The 27,091-nt window shown below is 48.3% G+C and overlaps 1 protein-coding gene across 11 annotated transcripts in view; it reads right to left on the bottom strand.

Annotated features, from left to right (window-relative positions):
- Positions 1-27,091, bottom strand: part of SGMS1 (sphingomyelin synthase 1) — a 289,080-nt gene that overhangs the window by 56,808 nt on the left and 205,181 nt on the right. Inside the window, exon 1 of one of the 11 annotated variants that reach the window (XM_047824528.1) lies at positions 25,685-25,768. The exons of the other annotated variants lie outside the window; for them this stretch is intronic. The gene's annotated coding sequence lies outside the window, so the exon portion shown is untranslated. Of the gene's footprint in view, positions 1-25,684; positions 25,769-27,091 lie in introns of those variants that run through there. 11 annotated transcript variants of the gene reach the window in all.

Here is a 27,091-nt window from a genome sequence, read left to right on the forward strand (position 1 = left end):
TGATCAGCACTCAGAGAGCAGATTACCAGAGCGCTTTGGCAGGGCGGCAGGCACGTCAACTCCCCTGAGGACACAGCTCAAATTCAGCTTCTATTTATAATCCTAACGAGCCTTTCTTCTGGATATAAACAGAGCCAGCACTGAAGCGCTAAGGACTAAAAAATTATACATATCCCTAAAAGCCAAATTGGTTAATCAAAATAAAGCCAAACATTTATGAAGTACATACTAGCAGTGAGCACTGTCCCGGGCACCCTGCGAGCCACAGGAACACACACACTACGCTCCGAAGTAAGTTACAATGTCCCCAAGCCTCCTATTTGCCTCCCTACCCCTCCTGTGCGCCTTCTTGAGTTCTGTGAAGTGTGCTCCACGCTGCCGAGAGCACGGGCACAGACCCTGAGCAGGAGCTCTGCACCCCCCCCCCCCCCCCGTCAGAGCCAATCCCCTCAGGCGTGAGACCCCCAGTGTTCGGGGACACTCATGCCCTAGTCAGAAACTCTTATTCAGAAGCACCCCATTCGTGTAGGAAAGTCTCAACCGTTCAGGGACCAGTGGAGCATCTCACACAGCACAGTCTCTTAGTAAATACTCGCTGGATGGATGAATGAATGAATGAATGAATGAATGGATGAATGAATGAATGACCAGGCAGAACTAATGGTTACTAGTTATCCAGCACATCGCGCCTCCTAATTAATACTGCAGTTCCCACCTGATGGCTATTACCCATCATTAAGGAACATCAGACCAGTATCCACAACAGACGCAGAGTAATGCATTGAACTTGGGGCTGACTTTATCATTTCCAAAATGACTACGGTTTTGGTTTCTGGACGTCATGACCGTACTGAGCCTCCATTCTTCAAGTGCCGTGTATCCCTGACAGTGAGAACCAAAGATCTGGGAAGGGTCTCACAGACAACGCGACAGGTGGGAAAAATGGAACGAAGGGTACCAAAAGTGTGGGACAGGAGATAAACACAAATAATGTGTGTGAGATTCAACACAAGCAGAAACAATTAGACGGAAAGGAGTTAAGACTGTCCTAGCCTTTACGTAAGGCAATGTGACATGATTTACCAAAATCTACAACTTACTTCACGTCCCAGAAACTCCATTTCTAAGAATCTGCCTTATAGACATATTCACGAGTCAAGATGGACGTTCAAGAACATTCACTGCAGCCCTGTTTATACCGCAGAAGCATCTAGACATCCTTCGTCGCGATCTGGGTAAGTCAACGCGGTGCCTCCTCACAACATAACATCAGGCAGTCATCTGACGGAATGAGACATTATCTGCAGATACCAACAAGGCTGTGATACAGAAACACACACGATTTTCATTGTAAAATGCAGGTATTTTGCCGTATGCATGTATATACGTGTGCGTAAGCATTCCAAGTCTGCAACTGTGTACAATACAGAGGCGACGGGATAACAGGGTGGAAACTGGGAGTGAGTGAGGAAATGTCACCAGCTTACACATGATCTATAGGCAGTAACCATGTACCACTCTGTGCTTTCAAAAAAAAAATATATAAAGATTACAAAGAGTGTGAGAGGAAAAGGAGAAAGAGAAGAGGGAAGAAAACACTGCTGAAGAATTCTCAAGTCTAGCATTAACGTTTGTCTTTTAGAATATAAACGCCAGGGGTGCGTGCGTGGCTCAGTTGGTTAAGCGTCCGATTCCCGGTTTCAGCTTGGGTCCACGATCTCATGGTTTGTGGGGTCGAGTCCTTATTCGGGCTCTGAGCTGAAAGCGAGGAGCCTGCTTGGGATTTTCTGTCTCCCTCTTTCTCTGCCCCTCCCCTGCTCTCTTTCTCAAAAACTATATCAACATTAAAAAAAAATAATAAAACATAAATGTCCATCTGGAAACAGCTGCCCAGGCCAGGCAGCCCTAGACCGCACCTTCCCTGCAGCCCCGTCTTCCTGGGGCTCCCAGTCCCCCGTGTCTTCAGAAACCCACCCGACATTGCTGGCAGTGGCGGCTGTGGTCAGAAGGAAAGTGAACAAAACCAAGCAGCCCCGGTCCCGGCCCCCGGCAGGCCCCCCATCCCATCCCAGAGTCGAGCCGCACAAGGGTAGATGACAGACCTCCTGTTTTTAAATTCTCTGGTCCCCCCGAGGGTAAAACTAGCAGATAAAATCAGATTGTTAGATTCTGTTAGGTATACGTACACCTACCTTTGTATTAGGCAACGTTTACACGGTAGGAAGCTTAGGAGTTCAAGGCTGAGATTATATTTAGTTGGTTTTGAGCTGTGGGTTTCAGATGGCACCAGCCTGTCTCTGGGGAAAAGAGGCCCCGTGAACAACAAGAAACTGACCGAGCGCATCGGTAAGCACCCTTATGCGCATTTCCACACCGTTACACGCTATCTTCTTGGAGAGTGTTCCAGGATACGGAGAAATACCTGGATGGTCTACACTGCCAATTTTAAGCCAGTACAGTACACGTATGGCAGGATCACAGTTTTGTGGTATCTGCATCATACAGACAGATACACACGCACAGAAAATCAGAGTTCAGGTCCACATACCAAACTGACGACAGTTACCCCCGGTGACTTAATGATTCTACGTATCTTCTCAGAGCTCAAAACGTAGTATCACGAGTACCTATTATTCTTCTAATAAGTAAAAGGCTATAAAAAAGAGTATCTGTTTTCTTTATTATTTTTTTAAGGTTTTATTTATTTTTGAGAGCGCTCAAGCAGGGGACAGGTAGGGAGAGGGGGACAGGGGATCCGAAGTGGGCTTTGTATGGATATCTACGAGCCCGACGCAGGGCTCGAACTCACAAACCTTGAGATCATGACCTCAGAGCACTGACTGAGCCACCCAGGTGCCCCTAAATAGCTGTTTTAAAGGTGGATGCCTAGGGCAGCTGGGTAGCTCGGTCGGTCAAGTGTTGGGCTTCGGCTCAGGTCATGGTCTCACAGTTTGTGAGTTCGAGCCCCGCGTCGGGCTCTGTGCTGACAGCTCAGAGCCTGGAGCCTGATTCAGATTCTGTGTCTCCCTCTCTCTCTGCCCCTCCCCCGCTAGTGCGCACGCTCTCTCTCTCTCTCTCTCAAAAATAGACATTAAAAATTTTTTTAATGAAAGGTGGATGCCTTCCTCAACACACGCATTCCACCTGTCACCCTACTCACACCAAAAATCCCAGCAACTTGGAGAGGAGACGCAGGGAACTGACAGACTGAACCCAGCAGACCCATCTCACTTATAGCTCCTCTCAAAACCAGCCGCTGAAAGGGTTCTGGCCTCACAAAACCCCCTAGGGCCTGTCCCTGGGCTTCGTTCTGTGGCCTGCTAGCTCTATCACAGGGCCACGGGAATCACATGCTATGAAAAACGGCACCACGGCACGCTGGCTGACGCGGCCTCAGCAAATAGCAACTTGTCCTCTATGCTTCTGTGAGACACCTAACACGTGGAAATCAAAACAGCAAAGGTCAAAGTCTTTAGAAGGTTATTAACTTCCGCAGGAGTTACACTCAAAGTATAATGGGTTCTTAGAAGGAAGGAAGAGATTTTTTAGGGAAAAAAAAAAGAGAGAAAAATGAATCTTACATTTTTTATTTGCAGGTACTTTATAAGCTATAAAATTATCTAATTCTCTCAGCAAATATTTTGGGGAAGTTTACTGTACCCCTATTTTACAGGCCAGGCCATGGAGGCTGAGAAAGTGATTTCAGGTTAGATTCTTGTACAACAGTTTTAATCCTATTATTACATCAAGGAATTATCCAGAATTTATCACTTACATATTTGAGATGAACAGAGCAAATGATTCTTTTCTTTTAAAGCTTAAAAACACTTCCATTGCAATTCTATTTTATCAGAATTTTAAAAACTTATCCAGGATCAGGGCACCTGGGTGGCTGAGTTGGTGAGACGTCCCAACTCTTGGTTTTGGCTTAGGTCATGATCTCAGGGTTCCTGAGTTCGAGCCCCGTGTCGGGCTCTGTGCTGGCAGTGCGGAACCTGCATGGGATTCTCTCTCTCTCTCTCTCTCTCTCTCTCTCTCTCTCTCTGCCCCTCCCCCACTCATGCTCCCTTGCCTCTCTCTCTCAAAAATAAATAAACTTAAAAAAAATTATCCAGGATTTTCTTTCAAACTTGTATTCTCATCTTTTGATTGAAGTTTTGAAACAATGCTGTTTTTTTTCCAAACATGTATTTTCAAACTATCAATTTTTTAATGAAGCAAAACAAAGTAGGGGAGGGGCAGAGAGAGAGGGAAAAAGAATCCCAAGCAGGCTCTCACTGTCACTGTAGAGCGTTACACAGGGCTCGAACCCACGGACGGTGAGATCATGACCTGAGCTGAAACCAAGAGTCCGACACTCAACGGACTAAGCCACAGAGTTGCTCTTCCTCTTCTTGTATCTTGTGAATTAAACAGTATAAGCTTCACTGGTGTAACTGGGCCACCCGTATTTTTTTTTAATTTTCTTTTTTTTAATGTTTATTTATTTTTGAGACAGAGAGAGACAGAGCATGAACGCGGGAGGGTCAGAGAGAGGGAGACACAGAATCTGAAACAGGCTCCAGGCTCTGAGCTGTCAGCCCAGAGCCCGACGCGGGGCTCGAACTCACGGACCGCGAGATCATGACTGGAGCTGAAGTCGGACGCCCAACCGACTGAGCCACCCAGGCGTCCCATATTTATAGAGAAAAGTTTGAGAGGGCGGCAAGAAGAGACCGAAACTGGGTATTTGCAGTTTGGAGACACAGGATGTAGAAATGATGTGAAAACCATTTCAACAGCTTTATAATGAATAGTTTCCCTTTTCCTTGGTAAACACCTATGTAACTTTGACTTGGACTATTTCAGTGATTTCTTTTAATTGCCTTAAATACAAAGTTCTCTTAATACTGCTTCACACACACACTATATATATATAATATATATGTATATATATATTTTATATATATTATATATATAAACATTATATATTTATACTTATATATTATATATAAATATATATTTATATATTATATATTTATATATGTCCAATATATATTATATATATTTATATATATATTATATATAAATATATAAAAATAAATTATATAAATATAAATATTTACACATTATAAATACATATATAATACATATAACAATACATATAATACATACATGTATATGTATAACATATATGTATATGTATAATACATATAATATATGTATATAAAATTTTATATTATTAACATGCACTGCTTTTCCCAACAGGCACAAAGGCATTCTTTCTGTCGATATAAAGCCTGAGTAACTGGAGCACAGTCTGGTCAGGGCTGCTGTTTCTGGAGCACACACACTTGAACACGAGGCAGCCACAGGCCTAGGGGTTCAAGTGGGCTCTGCAATTTCCAAGACTGGGTTCGAATCCTCTCTCCTTCCGTCACGAACAACGACCGCCATGTGTGTGATCTGGGGTGAGTCACCCCAACGTCCAAGCTCGTTTCGTCATCTCTTAAATGAGGATAAATAATATCGCTCTGAGGTGGTTAAAAAAAAAATTTTTTTTTGGCCTTTCATTTTGAAGTAATTTCAAATTTGCAGAAAAGCTGCAATAATACTACAGAAAACTGAGGAATGCCCTTTGCCCAGCTCTGCCTTGTTAACTTAGATAACCTTAGTGCAGTTACCAAAACCAGGAGACTGACATCGTTGGGTCATCAACTAAGCGACCGATCTTCTCTGAGTCTTGCCAGGGTCCCTCCAATGTCCTCTCTGTTCCCACCACCATGCAGTCATCCCGCCTCCTCGGTCTCCCCCAATGTGTGGCCATCCCTGATCTTTTCTTGTGCTTCGTGGCCTTGACACCGCTGAGGGACTATAGTTCTTCCGTGGGGTGTCTCTCAATTTGGGTTTCAAGGCTGTTCCCTCTAGACTGAGGCTGTGCATTCTGGCAAGAATACCTCGTGTCCTATTCAGGGCATTGTACGACGGGGAAGGCGATGTCCCCGTCTCACTACTGGTAATGCCGACGCGGACCCTTAACGAAACTGGGAACCTCACAGAGTTGTTTCCATAAACAGTGGTTCTGGCCCACAATAAGGCCTCCATCAATGAAAGCCATTGCTATGGCAAAGGTCAGACAAAGAACGCAAATTCTGGAATCAGGTAGATGGATGTGTGTTCTCATGCCCCTTCCACCAGTTTCTGCCACGTGACCAAGGGCAAGGTTTTTAACTTCCCTGCTTTCCTCGGCTGAACAATGAAGATGAAACTACCTGTGAAGTTGCCACGGGCTGTTTGTTATTATACAGTTGTTAAGAGGACGAAATGAGAAAATTTAGGTAAAGCACTCGCTATTATTACTTTTTCAAGAAGCTACTGTTTTTCTGCAAAATAAGCACCAGGACTTAAGGTAGGAAACCTGAGGTCCGAGAAGAAAGGTGGTCCTGGGTCACGGTGGGAGCTGGAAAGGTGGGAGGTAGGAAGGCCGGAGCCAGCAGCACCCCACTCTCACTACAGCTCACCCTTGGATGGGAGAACAGCATTGCTAGAAGAGCCCAGAAACACAAGAGCCCAATCCCTGCTGCAGGGCACACTCATTCCCCCAGGTAAGGCCACCTCCCCTGTCAGCTGGGGTGCCCTACAGGGGGAGACACTTCTGCTAACTGCAAAAGTATCAGAGCAATACGTGTGTTCTCTGTGCAAACCGGTCTGAGAAAGACTGATGCCATGGCCGCCAGGCCGGGTCAAGGATCAGGGACCCCAGTGACCTCTAAATCACTCTGAAAAGCACTGAATGTTCAGAGGGCAGCTGAAGCCGAGAACTGAGCAGGATCAAGAACCAAGGTCTTACCCACACGATCCTCTCAATAGATGCAGAGAAAGCATTTGACAAAATACAGCATCCTTTCTTGATAAAAACCCTCAAGAAAGCAGGGATAGAAGGAGCATACCTCGAGTTCATAAAAGCCATATATGAATGACCCAATGCTGATATCATCCTCAATGGGGAAAAACTGAGAGCTTTCCCCCTAAGGTCAGGAACAAGACAGGGATGCCCACTCTTGCCACTGTTATTCAACATAGTATTGGGAATCCTAGCCTTGGCAATCAGACAACACAAGGAAATAAAAGGCATCCAAATTGCCAAGGAGGAAGTCAAACTTTCACTCTTCACAGACAACATGATACTTCATGTGGAAAACCCAAAAGACTCCACCAAAAAATTGCTAGAACTGATCCATGAATTCAGCAAAGTTGCAGGATATAAAATCAATGTACAGAAATCAGTTGTATTTCTATACACCAATAATGAAGCAGCGGAAAGAGAAATCAAGGAATTGATCTCATTCACAATTGCACCAAAAACCATATAATACCTAAGAATAAACCTAACCAAAGATGTGAAAAATCTATACACTGAAAACTATAGAAAGCTCATGGATAAGAAGAACAAAAATTGTTAAAATGTCGAAACTACCCAAAGAAATTTGTATATCCAGTGCAATCCCTATCAAAATAACACCAGCATTCTTCACAGAGCTAAAACAAACAATCCTAAAGTTTGTACGGAACCAGAAAAGACCCCAAATAGCCAAAACAATCCTGAAAAAGAAAACTAAAGCTGAAGGCATTACAATCCCAGACTTCAAGATGTATTACAAAGCTGTAGTCATCAAGACAATACGGTACTGGCACAAAAACAGACACATAGGTCAGTGGAACAGAATACAGAACCCAGCAATGGACCCACAAACGTACGACCAACTAATCTTTGACAAAGCAGGAAAGAATATCCAGTGGAATAAAGACCATCTCTACAGCAAGTGGTGCTGGCAAAACTGGACAGCGACATGCAGAAAAATGAACCCGGACCACTTTCTTACCCCATACACAAAAATAAACTCAAAATGGATGAAAGCCCTCAATGTAAGACAGGAAGCCATCAACATCCTCTAGGAGAAAGAAAGCAGGCAAAACCTCTTTGACCTTGGCTGCAGCAACTTCTTACTCAACACGTCTCCATAGGCAAGGGAAACAAAAGCAAAAATCAACTATTGGGACCTCATCAAGATAAAAAGCTTCTGCACAGCGAAGGAAACAATCAGCAAAACCAAAGGCAACTGACAGAATGGGAGAAGAGATTTGCAAATGGCAGATCAGATAAAGGGTTATAGTATCCAAAATCTATAAAGAACTTACCAAACTCAACACCCGGAAAACAATCCAGTTACAAAGTGGGCAGAAGACATGTATAGAAACGTCCAAAGAAGACCTCCAGATGGCCAACCGGCACATGAAAAAATGCTGCACATCACTCATCATCAGGGAAATACAAATCAAAACCACAATGAGATACCACCTGATACCTATCAGAATGGTTCACATTAACAACTCAGGCAACAAGAGATGTTGGCGAGGATGCGGAGAGAGAGGATCTCTTTTGCATTGTTCGTGGGAATGCAAGCTGGTGCAGCCACTCTGGAAAACAGTGTGGAGGTTCCTCAAAAAACTATAAATCGAACTACCCTACGACCCAGCAATTACTCTACTAGGCATTTATCCAAGGGATACAGGTGTGCTGTTTCGAAGGGACACATGCACCCCCATGTTTATAGCAGCAGTATCCACAATAGCCAAAGTATGGAAAGAGCCCAAATGTCCGCCGATGGATGAATGGATACAGAAGATGTGATATATATATATACAATGGAGTATTACTTGGCATCAAAAAGAATGAAATCTTGCCATCTGCAGCTACGTGGATGGAACTAGAGTGTGTTATGCTAAGCAAAATTAGTCCAAGAAAGACAAATATCATATGACGTCACTCATATGAGGACTTTAAGACACAAAACAGATGAACACAAGGGAAGGGAAGCAAAAATAATACAAAAACAGGGAGGGGGACAAAACCTAAGAGACTCTTAAATACAGAGAACAAACAGGGTTGCTGAAGTTGTGGGAAGGGGGATGGGCTAAATGGGCCAGGGGCATTAAGGAGGGGCACTGGCTGGGATGAACACTGGGTGTTATACGTAAGTGATGAATCACTAAATTCTACTCCTAAAATCATTATTACACTACATGTTAACCCACTTGGATGTAAATTTAAAAAAGAATCTAGGTCTTAGGGCACCTGGGTGGCTCAGTCGGTTATGCGTCCAACTCTTGGTTTCAGCCCAGGTCATGATCTCACGGTTCGTGGGATCGAGCCCCATGTCAGGCTCCACGCTGAGAGTACGGAGCCTGCTTGGGATTCTCTCTCTCCCCCTCTCTCTGCCCCGTTTGCACGCTCTCTCTGAATAATCAATCAATCCACGGTCTTTTCTTAGCACACTTCTGCTCCGCATGTGAGAGGGCAGGTCTGTTGCTTGCCTTCTCACTTCCTGCTCTCCCTCGTGGCAAGGAGGGAGGGAGACGAGAACAGCCAACACCGCTCAGAGTTTACTAGAACCAAAGCTTGTTACAGACACACTCACCAAAAGCGAAGTTCCTTAAAATGAGGTGCACGTGAGCACAAGCCTTGATCTCTTTGACAAACTCTCCCTTCTGTCCGCGTACCTCAGGAGCACCCTCTCGGGTCCCGTCGCGGGGCCTGTGAACGCAGGGCCCGGCCGCCGCCTCCGCTCCGAGCCCCAGTCAGCAGGCCCACCGGGCCCGCCCCTGCTCCCCAGCCGGGGGTCAAGGGCAGGTTTCCCCGCAGAGCCTGAGCTCCTCACAGGCGGCTCGGGGCCGCCCCCTGCCTCTGACGGTTCCTGAGCACACGTCCCATCTGCAACCGTGGGGTCACATCGGGGGACACACTGCCGGCGGCGGTGGGGGGGGGGGGGGGCACGCAGCTTCACTTCCCTCCGGCGCTTTGGCAAAGGCGACCAGACATGCCTGTGCTTTTTTCCGAGCGGCCCTCTCCCGGCCGAGAGCCCCCGCCCGCGGCCCCCAGCTCCCTAGTCCTGAAGAGCGACTAGAAGAAGCCAAGGTCTGATCCACATGTGTCCGTGTGAGCTCAGTTACCTTATACGACCTCCTCCTGCTTCCTCCAGGAGCAACACGTCCTCCTCACACAGAAGCGCGGGCAGGACGGGCCTCCTGGGCCCCAGCTTTCGTACGACCCGGGCCAACGCTGTGAGGAGCATCCTTCAGGACTCTAAGAAAATGCAAATCTAACTGTTACGCGACAAAAGCGAGGGGAGAGATTTACATTTAGCGCATCGTGCGGTCTGTGTAAAAGACGGGAGGAGACGCGGACTTGTGTTCTAAACACACGCATAAAATCCCGCTCGAAGGCTTCCAAACAGGCAGTGCGGGCCGAGCCCAGGCAGGGGACCGGGGCAGCAAGCGTGGCAGTCACACCGGCTCCTGTGTGTCCTCTCTCACCACGTGAACGCGGAGCCACGTGAATGTACCATCCACTCAAAATGCTGCTTACTGAAGTTAAACATTACAGCACGGAGAATTTACTTAGGACCGGTCCACAGCTGTCCCCGGCACGGAGCAGGCACTCGAGTGACAGAGCCCAGAATGAATGACACAAAGGAGTCTAGGAATTAGCGGGTCACGTGGCGCGCAGCTGCAGCCAAACCAAGAGAAGCACCGTGTTTCTGGCATGGAAACGGGTCCAGGATCCGTTCTGACGGAGGGGGCGGTACCCACGAGGAGGGAAAGAGTTCGGGAATCATCCGGCAACTGGTGAGGATGTCAGCCAGCATCCTGAACACCTCTCCCAGCACTCCCACGGGCAGGGGGTGAACGCAGCCAGAACACAGCCGGCCCAGAGCACAGGTGCACAGACAGGCCTGCGGGCCTCCACGGTAAGAGGGGCAATAATCGATGCTTCCGGTTTACCTTAGGCCTACGCGCCAACGTTGTGTTTTGCCCTCTACTGTAGTCATGGCTAAATTCACACAAAAACGATCATCTTTGCCCGTGTCTTCAAGAAGTCACCTGTTTATCACGTTCCTTCACACCTCCTCTCTGGGGGGAATTCAAGCCCCTGAATTTGAAAATCGCATTCTAGTTGAATCTTCAAAGTTTACAAACTGCAGTCGTCCAAGTGCTTTGCCCAAGGTCACGCGGCGAGGACTTGGCAGAGCTGAGACCAGGCCGTGGGCAACTTTGCGGCGGGCGCACCAGACCCGACTGACGGGCTCTCTGTGGTCTCGACCTCCCCGCCCCCACCCACAGCCACACCAGCTCTCCCCCATGGAAGCCCCCTGGGGTCTCGGCTAGGTCCAAAGGCCCAGGCCCAAGAGCAGACTGTCCTTTTGTAGCCCCTTCGGCATGCGGGGCAGACTCCGTCTAGCTGTGCCCACAAAACACAAAATCTCTAACAAGCCCTATATCGCATTAGACTCTGTAGGAAGCTTTTTGTTTTGCAAATGAAACTGCTTCTAAGCAGTTTCCTAATTATCTGGCTGTACCATTTGCATATCGGTTAATGCACTAATTATAGGCCCGTATTTTATGTACATGTTAAAACCAGAACTTTGGTTTGAAAACATTTGGTCCAATAACCAACCATTTTGACTAATTTAGCTCTGCCTCGGGGCGCCTGGGTGGCTCAGCCGGTTAAGCGGTCGACTTCGGCTCAGGTCAGATCTCATGGTTCGTGGGGTCGAGCCCCGCGATGGGCTCTGTGCTGACAGCTCAGAGCCTAGAGCCTGCTTCGGTTTCCGTGTCTCCCTCTCTCTCTGCCCCTGCCCCGCTCACACTCTCTCTCTGTTTCTCAAAAATAAATAAACATTAAAAATTTGTGAAATAGTGCAACATATTCCACAACACACGGCCCCCCCTATTTTAGCTGGCTTTCCCTTATTTCAAGGCAATTTCATATTAAAAAATGAGATTAACCTACTTTCTATAAAGAACTCCTTGAATAATAAACAACTGCTAAAATATCTGCACTGAAATTATGTTCAATTCTTACTCAACTGTCTGGCACTCTAAATAGGTGTAACGCCCCTAAATCAAGTGCACAAACCAGGTTTTACACAGTACCCCTGCAGCAGGAAAGATGCTTCAGCCGGAGACCAGTTTTAACTGACGAAATAAAAGCAAGTATCTTTGTAAGAACCAACATACACAAATTTTGATACTGTGACTATAAAAATTTCCCGAATAAAGCACAAACTCTGAAGAATCACTTCACTCCCACAGGGAACCTCAGCCAATAGAATGCTCACATCTAGACGTTTTAAAAGGAACTGGGAAATCTGATGTTTGCACCAACTCCCTCTGGGTGGGGAGAAATGTCCAGACTTCTCTACTGGATCCAAGATCTGTAGTTCTCAGGGAAAATTTCAGACATTTTAGGCTCAAATGATCTCCACCGTCTCCAAAGTAACCTGAGCACCAAGGTACAGGGGGCAGAGGTCATCATCAGGGTCTGGTCTGCCAATGGAGAGAGGTCATGGGGGACCGGCAAGGTCACAGGGGAGAGACAGTAATGTTGGGAATCAACTCCAGAAAGGGGTGTGCTCGCGGCCCCAGCCCTGTCACGGACCAGAACGTCAAAGGGGGTGCGGTCCTCCCCAAGCATCTGCAGGATCTCGCTCGGGGTGCTGAGAATGCCCCAAACATGTGACACAGCCATGTTCAAGTGAAGGTATGCTTCCAGTTCACAACAGGCTCCGGAGCAACTCGACACCATCTGAAGCAGAAAGGCTTCCGAGCTGGGGGACACGAGAACTGAAGTCGAGAACTGAAGTCAAGTCGCCGGCCACCTGCACTTGCCTGGGTGGAGTTCAACGCCTGTCCTCGCTCGGGGCTACGGCGGGGCAGGCGTATGACAGACCAAAGGGGAGCTTTCCAAACCCAGGAAAGCACAGCACAAAGAGACTGTCAGAGTGCTCACAGCACAGCAGATTAATCTATAAAGGACTAAACTGTAATGTCCAAAGCTTTCTGCCCAGGGAACTCCAGAAATAAGACAAGATCTTGCCACACTCCTTTAGAGAGGCTTATTATTCAAGGCGATCACTGCCGTCTGACATTGATAAATGACACAGATCTTTATGACTTAGATCTGGATCTACTCCTTGTAAACACAACATCGGTGTAGGTCTAGCCTTCCACCTGACCCCACAAGCTAGGGAGGCCGCGGTTACACCTCTGGGTTCTCCTAGTAACTGGACCGTGAGCTTCACAGCCGCACGCCGTGCCCCTCAGGGTCCCTGGCCACCTGCCCTTCAAGCGCTGTGCAAAGGACAATGTGTCCACAAGGGCACACTGTTACAATATCACCAGGACAGAGTCCAAGAGTTTTTCCAGTAACAAGAGGAAGAACAGTCAACACACAAAAAGTACATCATTGAATAACAAAGAGAACAAAGTCCTGGAGTGAAATGGTATGATGCCTGAGATGTGCTTTAAAATACCGACTGCCCTCTCTCTCCTCCCCCTCCTTCTCTCTCCTCCCCCTCCTTCCCGCCCCCTCCAACCATCCGGCCCCCTTCCTGCCACTGCCCCCCACTGCCCGTAGGAAAAGAATCATGAAAAGCTGACAGTTGTTAACCCTGGGTGATAAGGAGACAGAGTTCATTTTACCAGTCACTCTATGTTCTCAAGAACTGTTTTTTAAAATTATTATTATAACAAAATGCTTTTTTAAGTTCTAATTTAGTAGGAACCCAATTTGTTTAAAAAATAATACATGGACAGGGGCGCCTGGGTGGCTCAGTAGGTTAAGCGTCTGACTTCGGCTCAGGTCACGATCTCAAGGTTCGTGGGTTCGAGCCCCGCGTCGGGCTCTGCACGGACAGCTCAGAGCCTGGAGCCCGCCTCAGATTCTGTCTCCCTCTCTCTCTCTGCCCCTCCCCTGCTCATGCTCCGTCTGTCTGTCTGTCTCTCAAAAATAAACATTAAAAAATTTTTTAAAAATAATATTAGTACACAGACATACACAAAAACATAAAGCACCCAGATAAGGAAAATAAACACACCCACAAGTTTATATTGGGTGGCGGGATGGAACCAAAGAACAAGTCAGCGGCTGGCACACAAGCACTAAGCAGAGAGGCACCAACCGCTCAGCACACAGGCCTCTCCAGCAAGCCGCGTGCGCTCGTCAACTTTTACCGGAGCCACCACCCCCTGAGGTCACCTGCTCAAGTTACACGGTGAAAGCGGCACGTCTGTAATAACCCGCCCCTACAGCCCACGTCCCCTAAGGTGCGACGGGACCCTGAGTGCCCACCCCAGCGTCACCCAGCCGACACTCACTGGCAGGGGGGCCCTCGTCAGAGGGCTCTTTCCTCAGAGAACGAAGACACGTGGCCGGTTTCTCTGCCTCAAGAGACCAGGTCCAGGCAAACGAGAATAGAGAAGGGAAGGGGAGGGGAGGGAAGGGAAGAGGAGGGAGGGGAAGAGGAGGGAAGGGAAGAGGAGGGAGGGGAAGGGAAGGGCAAAAAGAAGAAGCGCTGACAGGCCAGAGCACCTCCCGGCAGCCCGAGGGGAACCAGAAGCAGCCCAAACCACCGCGTGGTGCTTACTGGGCAGACGTGCGGAAGCTTCGCTCATGTGGCCCAGTCTCCGCTCTCGCTCTGAGCTTCCCTCTGGCACCCCAGGAAGACAAGAAGTCACGGTATCTGAGAAACCCCACGGCAGACAGGGAGGCAGGCGAAGCAATGGGACACTGCTCCAGAAACGGCGTTTTCGTTTGATAAGGTACCGAGTTCTGAGACCGACGACCGGGGATGGAACACAGACCGTGGACCTCTGCGGACAGCCGTCCCTCAGCAAGGAAGGAAACACTCTGTCGGCAGAACGTTTCTGTATGAGTACGGACGCCTAGGACACAGCCGACGGAGCACCGGCCGAGGAGCAGGGCTTGAGAGGACGGTGCGGGCAAACCCACCCCCAAACCAAGGGGATTCTTTGCTCTCGCGTGTCCCCAGAACACTGCTCAGTGCATCCTCCCGGAGCAAAGTGCTGATGATCCGAGCATCCGGGATGCGGACCTTTGCCACCTGAGTCACGCGTCCTATCTCTATTCAGAAGCTACAAAAGCGGGAGGGGGGGGGTGGGGGGGTGGGGGGGGGAGGAAGTGCCGTGAAGGCCACGTCTCAGGCTGGACAGGAAAGTCGCTCACATCCCCATCTCCTTATCTTTCCTGCCTGAACTTTCACAAGAAGCCTGCTTTTCACAACTGGCCAGTCCCCATCTCGTGGATGAGAAGAATCTTGGCGTGTCCCCCCATTTTGGTCTGGCCACCGGGAATCCCTGAGCCAAATCTACAACTCAGACTGGCTGAACCCAGACACTCAGTGCTGGGACCTAAAGGGTCCAAGTGCCTGTCTTGTGACTCATACAACATGACGACCGTCACTACCCACACAAATTCCTCCTTCAAGAGAGGAGGCTCGCGGATGGCAGCACAGGTGGACAGCACAGGGCTGGTTTCCCCTGGCCCCTCAGATTCGTTCTGCACCATGTTTTTACAACACGTGACAGGGCAGAATGTGCCCCGACTCGATCAAGAATCACACCCGCTAGGAACTCCCGCTGTCATTCGCTTACCCATAACCTTCAAATCGTGGGTCTTTTCCGAAGGGTGTGATCTCTAACTGGGTCTGGACAAATTCTGGGGCCGCGCGCTAGGAAATGGACATCAAAGCAAATCGGGGGTCGTGTGAAATAAACACACAACAGCAAAAAACGTCTGTTGTTATTGTTTTTTGATAGCTGCCTATGCATTCTGTTTAAGCTGTGTCTAACTTCTTTCAAGGGCATAAAGCAAATCAAGTTTGACCCCAATGTTCAGGCTGTTAGAGCTGGTTGTTTTCTTCTAGGCTTTTGCTTTTCATTCAACACCAAAGAGGTTAGCAAGTAATAACTGGTATGAATCTTCTCTGCCTAACTAAAGGATAAAAGTAACTTAACGGCTGCACCTTAAAGGAAGTCAAGTAATGAGCCAAATGGACACGTCGCTGTATTCACGAGTTACACTTTACGATCTAATTATCAAATGCAGGTCCACGCTGTCATCTGCACGGACTCGCGTCAGCTTTTACAAACCAGGGCGAGCTGGGCAGAAGCACATGACTTCTGCGAGGACAGACTGCAGGAGGAGTGCTGGTTCCCATCGGACTATGGACTTTCTCGAGCTCATACACACACCTCCAGAGGTATCGGGCCCTGCTCTCTCTGGCCACAGCCACTTTCTTGTGATTACATCCTAAGTAACACCTCCACGAGTAACAGCCACGATCGGTACCCTCAATGTTGGCAATTCAAGATGCGATTCGGGGTAAAAAATCAAGGTAAGCAAGTTGCAGGGGTTGTCCCCGGGGTACCTGTCATCGATGGATGGTCTCTTTCACCACTAAGGAGCAGGTATAGCCCGGTACCACGCTCGGGCCCCGATTAATCTCCCCTCCCGGCACAGGAGAGCGCCGCTCCCCGCCTCCAGTTATTAGCTACTACTGGCCCGATTCCGCCTCCAAACCTGTTCATGCAGGCTGTACCGGTTTCCGTTATTACATAATCTCATTAAGTATTAAGTAATAAACGAATCTGGGTCTGAAAACAAAGCAAGCTGTTGTTTCTATAAAGATGAAATTAAACGCTTTAGGAAGAAGTGACAAACAAAAAAAAACTTCTAAAAGAGACCGCTGGAAAATTAGGTGTTAATATTCTGCGGGAAGAGGGGGGCTTCACATCCAGCACGTGAAAGACAGGCCAATTCTGAACGCTGATATCTCGAAGTTTAAGCAAATGTTGACGGTGGGCATATCTTTTTTTTTTTTTTCCTACTATTTCCACTCTTAACTAATGAATCATGCAACTACAGGTGCTTAGTATGATGCCAAGAAACTACACCAAGGTCTGGACCCTCCCGTTGTTATCTTCCTCCTTCCTTGATAAAGAACTTGAACAAAAGTCAAAGGCAGACAGTTTGCCCTGATGAAATCTCAGCCCCCTTTCAATGGCCACGTCTCCCGGAGTCACCTCCCTCGGCCCCACAGAGCCAGGGGCCCAGTGTCCCCCGTCTGGTGACCAAGGTTAAACACCGCCCCTTCTCTTTTCTTTGCATTTACAACCCCCATTAGCTCATATAAGTATGCTCGGAGTTGAGCAAAACAAGGCAAAGTTCACATCACACCCGAAAGTGTTTGTTAGTCTTGCCCAGGATGCTGCGTTTCAGAAGATCCATCCACGTTCACCTATCTGCACGAAGCAGCAGTTCAAGAGTATACAAAGAGGAAGTAAAAACGTCAGTACTGTGGAAGGGGAGGGATCTCTTGGAACCAGATACTGCAAGGAACAGGTTAGTCTTATGGCAAATGAGTTACAAAGTAGAAAGAACTAGGTTTAAACTCTGTGACTCCAGGAAAGTTAACAGCCTTTCCAAACCAGTTTCCTTGTACATAAAACGTCAGCATAATACCACCTACTTCACGGGATTAAATGAGACAAAGAGTTGGAAAGCACCTGGTACAGTCCAGGTGCATAGTAGGTGCTCAATAAATCATGGCTGCCTTTAGTAGTCTACCTTTTTGTACTCAAGCCGTACCCAAAATGGCATTATTTGTTTCTTTTTTTTTTTTTTTTTTGGATCTTCCTTCCCTCGACTTAAGAACTCAAGGATTCTCTTGAAAATCACTGGGTCCCCACAGCTCAGTGACTCCACAAAAGCCACAGCTCAGAGAGTCCACTGTGAAGAGAGCTCTAAAGAGCGAGGTAACATCACTTGTGAGATACGTCTCCACGCTCTTGGGAGCTCAGAAATTGTGGGGCTCCCAAAATGCGAACGTCAGTTGCCTGATTTATGTTATTAAATTTACTCGAATGAAAGTGCAGGCTCAGGCAGGACACCGGCCGGTGTCTGTTTATACGGTCACTCCCCAGCGGGAGAGAAGGATCTCGAATCTTGAATCACACACCCACAGTAAAGACGAAGGTGTTGAAAGGTGCGGGAAGATAAGCGGGGCCAGCCCGGTCTTGTTCTGACACGAACGCAGACGGCAGAAAGGGGAGGAGGGAGGACACGGCCCGGTGATTTTTACCAACAGACCAGCCACACACACACACACCTCTGATCCTGGCTCCGTCCCCTTCCACGAGAGAGGAAAATGTTTCAATGGTTGCAAGAACACAGGGTCCGAGTTTATTTAGACGTGTGCGTCTCCCCCTCTTTTCTGGACGAGCGTCAGCTCCAACCTGCTGCCTTGAAGGCGGCACATGCCAAGGAGGCCGCCTTTCCCGTTTGCCCAAGACGATAAAACGCAACAGCCCAGCCGTTACTGAAGCGACCCCTCGGGTTCCAGGGGTATTCAAGATAAAGCTGTTTTTTCCTTCGAAGAAAAGCTTTTTCTCCTCCTCGGGTCTAATTACTGATTCACAAAGAAGACACTAAAAGCAAAGGGGGTGCAGGCCGGGAAGGGGGTGACGGGGCCCGCCTCGAGGGGTGCGGAGGCATCTGAGGACTGTGACCCGAACTCGTCTCGCCCCCCTTCAGCCCTGACTTGGGAATGCCTTGTGCTGAGGAGACGCGTCTCCAAAGGCCACACACAGGACTCACTCCGCCCCGGACGTCGTGCCCTCAGACGCTGGCAGGTATTTCGCAGCGCAGTCAGTCGCACGCTGCGTGAGTTTTTCCTCTCTATAAAGGTAGCAGTCTTGTAATTTTCCTGCTCTCCCTGAGCTTCTTAAAAAACAAAAAAAACAGGTCGTTGGAAAACAGTACTTATTCACTTAAAATGACAGTTAAAAATAAGCATGTGCGCAGTTCGAACAGAAATCCCGACGCAGATCCGACGAAGACAAGCAGATTCGTCACAGCTCTCCGCGCGAACTGAGGAGGACGCGTCTAAAATACGCAAAGGAGGGGCGCCTGGGTGGCTCAGTCGGTTGAGCGTCCGACTTCGGCTCAGGTCACGATCTCACAGTCTGTGAGTTCGAGCCCCGCGTCAGGCTCTGGGCTGACGGCTCAGAGCCTGGAGCCCGCCTTGGATTCTGTGTCTCTCCCTCTCTCTTCCCCTCCCCCCGCTCATGCTCTGTCTCTCTTCATCTCAAAAATAAATACAAACGTTAAAAAAATAATAATAAAAATTAAAAAAAAAACAAAAAAATAAAATAAAATAAAATACGCAAAGGAGTGGCCAAACACCGAAATATCAGATACTGAAATGGAATCATCCTAAAGGATCTTAATGATCAGCTTTGAAGTCCAATGGTTTCCCAAAAGCGATCAAATCGTTAACGTCCGAGTGTTTAATTATGCCGACACCACAGAGCTGTGCCCTTCAGGTCAGCCACACGCCTCCTCTCCGTGACAGGCAGCTGCCCCCTGGGTGCTCACAACAGGACACGCAGCGCTGGCCCGCACCGCTTCTCGAAGGGGAGGTTCCAGTAGGTTCTGGCTACATTTTCGCAGCGCGTCTCCTGTGAAGCCAGCACATCATCAGCTCTCAGGCGAACCTCGCCGAGAAGCTCAAGTGCTATCGAGCCACCTCCTGAAGAAACTGACCAAACAAGCTGCGGACCATCCGGCAGTTCTCTCTTCATACGGCGAGGGTTACCGAGCGGACGTCATTACCACACACACACACACACACACACACACACACACACACACACACACTCCTTCTGCTCCCCTTCCAATCCACAGAGACAAGCCACCTTTACGGCGATACACGCTGTTATTATTCAAGACCGTACTCAGCCTTCGCGTAATGAATACTTCTAGCCAGGAATTTTATGTGAGCCAAATTATTCAAAAGAATGAGCAGAGAAATTCACTCGTGGATATCAAGTTCTCAAACGTGATGGGCCACATGAAATGTAGAGACAGTCAGTGGATGGGCGGTGGCCCAGGGCTGCGGAAGGAGCGGGGAGCAGCCGGAAAGGCAGGGGGCGCTCTCCAACCCGGAGACGGTGCCTGTTGCAGGGCTTGGCAAATTTACTAAAAATCTCTGAACGGTACGCTAAAAAGAGGTGAAATCTGTAGTATGTAGAGCATGTCTCAGGAAAGTATTTAAGCGACAGGATAATCATTTGGACTTGGTATTTTTTTTACTGTTTATTTTGAGAGCTACAGAGAGCACAAACTGGGTGCAGGCAGGGGAGCGGGGAAGGAGCAGGGAGAAAGGGAGAGACAGGATCCCAGGCAGGCTCCGTGCTGTCGGCAAAGAGCCCAGTGTGGGGCTCGAACCCACGAACCGTGAGATCATGACCTGAGCCAAAACCAAGAGTCAGATGCTTAACTGGCTGAGCCCCCCAAGTGCCCCTGGACTTAGCATTTTGATCGGGACTGGAAAGCAAGTAAGGACGGATGAAAATCCTCACTTTTGAGAATGTTCATCCCAGTACCTTGTACGAGCCCAAAGTTCAAAAGCGAAGATTAGCTACATTACGGTCCCTTCATACAATAGACCATACGAGGCTATCGTAAGTGATGCAGGGAAAACGCAACAACCAAAATGTGTCACTGGAAGAAATCATGGCGCGGCCACCCTCGGGCTGTACTGCGTTCTGTGCCAAACGGGCCATTTAAAAATATGTTAGATCACGTGCACCACATGCAGGAACACGTGCAGGACAGGGCACCGGGCAGGACACGTCAGGAAAGTGGGGGGGTATCTAGGTATACACGCGTGCTTGCGTGTGTGCTGGGAAAGATAAATACCAAATTGGTCACCATGCTCGTGCTTTGGAAGGGGGCATGGCGGGGCGGGGAGGATTTTCCCCCAAAGTTCAATGAGGGGTCCGGAAGGATGGGCACCAAAGCTCCAGAACGCTGGTCCTGGGCCAGGTGCAATTTGTATGTTTTCTTTATGATCTTTTCCACCGTTCCTTGTTATTGGAGAGGGAGGTTAGTACAGGGGTCAAGAGACGGCCTAGTTTTAGGGGTGCTTGGGTGGCTCACTCAGTTAAGCGTCTGACTTCGGCTCAGGTCATGATCTCACAGTTTGTGGGATCGAGCCCCACATCAGGCTCTGTGCTGACAGTTAAGGGCCTGGAGTCTGCTTCAGATTCCCTGTCTCCCTCTCTCTCCGCCCCTCCCCTGCTCACGCTCTGTCTCTGTCTTTCTCTCAAAAATAAATAACCATTAAAAAAAAAAATTAAAAAAAAAAGAGAGAGAGACGGCTTGGTTTTAAATTCTGGCTCTTCTGGCGACTTGCTGTGAGGTCTTGAGCAAATTACTTAGCCACTCCGTGTGGCAGCCTCCTGCCTCGCTGAACGTCACAGCACGTCCACCACAGCTTGTGAGAACTAAGTACGTCGTGTCCGGGAGGCACACGGAACACGGTCCAGCACAGAGTGCTCCCCGTTAGCACTCATCGGTACACAGGAACTTCACTTCTGTGCGGAAAACAGAAAGGAGTATGAAACCCCAGGCACGGACTCCCTTGTTCCATCACGTCAAGTTCGTTCGGTGGGAACACAAGCAAGAGGCGACGGGCACGGGCCGGAGTCTGGGGAGCCGGCAGCGCGTGCCCGCTGACCAACACTGACGTAACCGCCCTCCCTGTGGGCCACAGCCAGACCAGGGGTATCTGGCCGGGAGGCTCCCAGGTGCCGTGGCTCAAGACATGACCGATTCCTCCTGCGGCCGTCACCACGGCGACCACACTGCCTCACGACGGCAACAATTAGCGTGTGCGACCAGGCCGATGGCAGAGACTCCTGAAACAGAACCGCTCTGTACCGACACTTACGCCTAGTAATTGACCTCCGTGGGACTTGCGGCCTCACCTTGAGACCTACGATACAAAACAGGGTCATTACCTGACTCTTGAGCCAGCAGAGGTAAAAAAAAATCATCAACAGTCATGTGCTAAAAACACAGAGCGAACCTCTGCCTTCCTGAAAATCACCGGGTTCCGAACTAGCCCCGTGTCCCCTCCCTCCTGTTGCAGCTGGTACCTGAAGCGTTCGCATCCCCAGCAGCCTTTCCTTCAAGGTGCACGGTGCTGGGAACCCGGTCGTCAAGGCAGGAAGCCACATCCGCTGAGTGATCGCCACGTACCCAATTCTTGCATCGCTCTCAACTCTGCCAGGTAGGCATTTTGATCTCCAGGGCCTGGAGAGACTACCTTTCTCTCTCGGGGAAGCCCGGGAGTGGCAGCACTGAGGATCAAACGCAGAAACTCCGCCTGCAACGCCTCTGCTCCTCCACCTGCTCTCGTCCTGCCAGCCTCCTTCCCATGTGCTTCTTGCCTTTCACTCCAGCTGCGAGGCATTCCTCCAAAAAACCTCTACGCCCCCCAGAATTGTATGCCACCTAACCAAAAATACACACCAGGAGCTCCTGGTGTCCTGGAGTATGTATTTTTCATGGCGGTCACAGTCGATAGTAGCATTTTCTTTTTCATTCACTTTGTTTCTCCAAGGCTGACCGGTTTGCAACAGGGCCCCAGGGTCTCACCTCCAGAGCCGTCCTCATCGTCACCGAACAAACTGCAGACGCTCCTGCTTTCAGAAACGGATTTTTCCAGGTGGATTCTGCTTGCCTTAGGCACCTGTCCTCCGGTATAAAATGTTAAAGACAAACGCATGCGTGAACTTCTGTCAGTGGTATTTAGTCCACTCGGTCTATAAGCTGCAGCTGAGGACGCCACGTGGACCACAGCTGAACTAAACCGCCGTGCCCGAGGAATCATCTGTGAGCTTCTTCTGATGGGGCCACACAGACATTTTTAAACATCCCCGTTTATTGTTTACGGGTTAGAAAAGAAAACTGACGTTACCAAACCACAATACGTACCTCTGATCAAAGCTAATTAATGACATCATTCACAATTATTCCATCAGTCTGTACTGAAATGGATGCCTATAAGCACTGGGACCATCCAGGACGACAACAGCTACCTTCTCTCGTGTGCGGATGTCCAATTATTTTTGTGTGGAATGCCGCGGAAGAGGGACAGAAGTCAAAGCTGAGCATCAGCTCTCCCAAAAAGAAACCTGTTTTCAGCAATGCAGGCTTTCATTTCAGCAAATTCGAATTAACAGAGGCACCTGCCTTCATAAAGCTATCAAGAGGAAACCCAGCCAACGGGCACCTCGTCTCAAGTCAAAGGGCATGAAAAAGCGGCCACGATCCCACCAGAAACGAGAACTTATGGTATTTTGTACGTCACCCAAGACAATACTGAGCCGTCGTGTTATCCCTTATAGGATACCATTAAAAAACTTCTCACGTGTATGAATAAGGTAAGTATATAAATACAGATTCCTCAAGTTGTCAGGATACCTTCCAACTCTTCTCTGGTGAGATATTTTATTAAATAAAGAACCAGCAAAGTATTTCCCCTGGAGTTAGGCTGAGTTATGGTTTACAGGGAACGTAACAAGCTCTCACACGCTCCAGTTTTGTTAGCCTAAATCTTACATTTTAAACGTTCAAAGGAAAAGACTGCTCCTTGGAGAGAGCCATCCTTTGTGTGTTCATTACTTTGAAATTAGAGGTTTAAAGTACAGTCTCAACGACACTGTAACCACAGGGAACAGATCACCTCTTCCTGGGCAGCCTAGGCAGGCAACAGTGCGAACGCAAAGGAAGGAGAGACTCGACCAGACGACATTCGGCACCAGTGCCCCGTTTCCACACTCGATACTCTACACAACGAACCACGACGTGAACGACAGATACCGTCTCAGGACTCAGCCCAGCTACCTGGAAGCCGCGTGAAGGGTTATGAAGAGAAGGCATGGAGGTGGCCCGGACTCCGGGGGCCTATCCGTCAGGCACGCGCACGTCTAGCTGATGCCGCGTCCCAGCGGAACCGTGACATGAGCTCTCTATTCCTGCCCATTCTCCTTGCTCTTCCTCGCCTGCATCCGTTTTTCTACACATCACACTGGTTGGGGGCGGGGGGACGTCCCCAGGTGGCTACATTCTGCTCATAAGCTCGCCTGCTCTTCAGAGGGCTGTAAACCGCTGACGGCCAAGGCAAGTGCAGAGGGCAAGGTCACCAACACCCATCACTCCTTCTGGCAGTCCTGGTGCAAGTAACATGCTGTGTGTGGGGTCTCCAGAGCGACAAGTCACACGAAGACCACGGGAATAACCTTTTGTTCCAAACTACAACTACTCAGCCTTAAAAACAGCTGAAAGGATGGCCAAGTTTTCTCAATACACATGCTTTTCCCATTTCTTTTAAAAAAGAACATGCTTGGGGGCACCTGGGTGGCTCAGTCGGCTAAGCGTCCGACTTTGGCTCAGGTCACGATCTCACGGTTCATGAGTTTGAGCCCCTCATCGGGCTCTGTGGTGACAGCTCAGAGCCTGGAGCCTGCTTCGGGTTCTGTGTCTCCCTCACTCTCTGCCCCTCACCTGCTCGTGCTCTGTCTCTCTCTCTCTCTCTCTAAAATGAATAAACATTAAATAAATAAATACATAGGTGTATATATAATATATATATATATATAATACATATACATATATTATATGTACACATATACTTGAGGGGCACCTGAGTGGCTCAGTCCGTTGAGTATCTGACTCTTGATTTAGGCTCAGGTCACGATCTCACAGTTTGTGAGCTCGAGCCCCACACGTCGGGCTCTGTGCTGACAGCTCGGAGCCTGGAGCCCGTTTAGGTTCTGTGTCTCCCTTTCTCTCTGCCCCTCCCCTGCTTGTCTCTGTCTCTCTGTCTCTGTCTCTCTTTCAGAAATGAATAAACATTAAAAAAAATAAAATAAAATAAAATAAAAAAGGACATGTTTAAAAAAATCTTTACGCCAAAATAAAAACAATGTTTTTAATGAACTTTTTCAAGAGACAGGGTATATATATCATGGGAAAAAAAACATTTTCAACACACATGAAATAATGCTAACTTCTCTCATTTAAAATGAGCTGATATGAGTCAATATGGTATAGACAAGATCCCTAAACAGGGAAGAAAGGAGGAAAAAGAAGTGAATGGAGAAGGAAGAAAGCACAAAGCCACTCACAGGAACAGGCAACTCCCCAGATGGGCAAAAATGCTAAAGCCTGGTCCCGACCGCACCGCTGGGGCCACGGAAAGCCTCAGCCAAGGGAAATAAATGTGCGTAACCTCTCCGGAGAGCAATCTGGTAATGTCTGTCAAAGTGTATAATGCGTTTATCATCTGACCTAGCAATTTATTAAGGATTTAACCTACAGATACCTCCGCAAGATGTTTATTTACAAAAAGGCAGACTGTGATAACCCCGATAGCTAACCACAACACCTCCTCGCAAATACCTGGCAGTTACTAAAGACAGCCAGAGATAAGGCACCGTTGACATCAATTAATACACAGCTGTGCCATGAAATTATGTACAAATCACGCCAAAGTGAAGAAGTGAGATTTGTGTGTCCACAGAAAAGATCTCTAAAAATGTAATAGGAGGGGCACCTGGGTGGCTCCGTGGGTTGGGGTCTGACTCTTGATTTCAGCTCAGGTCATCATACTGGGGTCGTGACGTTGAGCCCCGAGGCCGGCTCCGCACTGAGCATGGAGTCTGCTTAAGGTTCTCTCTCTCCCTCCCCTACTCATGCACGCAATGCTCTCTCAAAATAAATGAAAAGGGAAAGAAAAGAAAGATGTAACAGGAAAAGTATACTGAAAAAGGCTGCAGAAAAATATATTTAAGTATATATATTTAATACCTTTGTTAAACAACGTAAAAGGCAGAGAGCCAGAAAGATGCCGACATGGGCCAAAAACATTTTTTTTTCTGGAAGAAATCATGAGAAATGTAGTAACAGTTATATCTCAAGTGAGGCTTTTACCTCTTTTTCTGTGCCTTTTGATACCATTTGTAGGTTAACCGCATATATGCTCTCTTTTTCTTTATCTTCAACATCAGATGTTACCTAAATGTAAGATCACAGGCAATTAATTATCTTCTCTCTCAGCACTCTGTGTTTTAACAAAACCTACCTTTAAAAAGCCCAGAAAATGGAGAGTGTCTATAGGCCTTAACATCTGAACCTCCCAAAATATACTTAATGGGTTAAAGGCTTTTTCGGAGAGTTCTGAGGGAGAAAAACAGAACGAAATACGAAGTGAAACAGACAAAGAAGGCAGGGCCGATGGCTCGATATCAACTGGGTCCAAGGTCAAGGCTGAGAATTTCTCCCTCTCTCACGTTTTAAACAAATGATAAATTACACACTGCATGGAGCCAGGGGGCACCAAGTCGCAAACGAATCCCGCAGCGCAAACCTGTGTTATGCAGCAAACCATCTTGAGGGAAAGTCTTTAAGGAGCTCTTCTGGAAGAACCATTCTTCCCTATTCACAAGGAAGCGGTACAGAAATGCAGTGGTAACTAACTAAAAAGCCCACCACGCACAGAGAAAACGCCAGCCCTACAAGGCATTAGGGAAGTCTCTGACAAATGGTTATAGAGCCCAAGAGATACAATCCCAAACTGAATTACACGCAATTACAATTCTAGGTGGTCCCAAACAATAAAGCCTGGGGTGCCGTCTGGCTGGAAGGCACTTCATAAATGGGGCGCTAGTTCCTTATCAGCCATGTTATTTATCCGAGGGGCAAACAACAAAAAAGAAAGTGTAAAAAGCTTAATCCTCAACAGTCCCCTAGTGGTAAGTCAGAGACACAACACAGGTAAGCAAACCACTCAGTGTTAAAAGTCTGAGGGATATGGTGAAGTACCATGGTGGGGGGTTGGGGGGGGGGGGATATGAAACCACCCAAACGTGTATGTATCACGAGCAACCGTCTGGTTGAATAAAAGAAACATACAGGTTCTGAGAAAAAGGGTGGGCTCTTTCCTCTCTGTGCCAGTTTATCAATTTAGTGCCTCTTGGCTACAAATTCACCCTTGATTGCCTGATCTGCAAAAATGCATCTGGGTCCCTTAAACACGGGTTTCACTTGCCGGCTGGTTTTGTCAGCACAAGGAAGTTTCTGGAAAGACACCGCGGTACAGAAGGCCGGCTCCTGGCTCCGGGGCGGCAGCTGCCTGTGACAGTGTCACAGCGAGGAGTCTGCAGTTAGACACCCGGCCCGCAGCCACTCTACACCAGACCGCGCGCCCCAGCTACGTCCCCTCCAACGTCTAGGTCCCGATGTGCACCAGCTCTCACTGGGCTGTAAGGTGCAGCCTCTTCCTTGCCCCCCAGGACCCATTATTTCTATGTCCTACACAGGTCTGCTTACTTTTTTATT

Source organism: Prionailurus viverrinus, chromosome D2 (assembly GCF_022837055.1).
Source record: "Prionailurus viverrinus isolate Anna chromosome D2, UM_Priviv_1.0, whole genome shotgun sequence".
Classification (NCBI taxonomy): domain Eukaryota; kingdom Metazoa; phylum Chordata; class Mammalia; order Carnivora; family Felidae; genus Prionailurus; species Prionailurus viverrinus.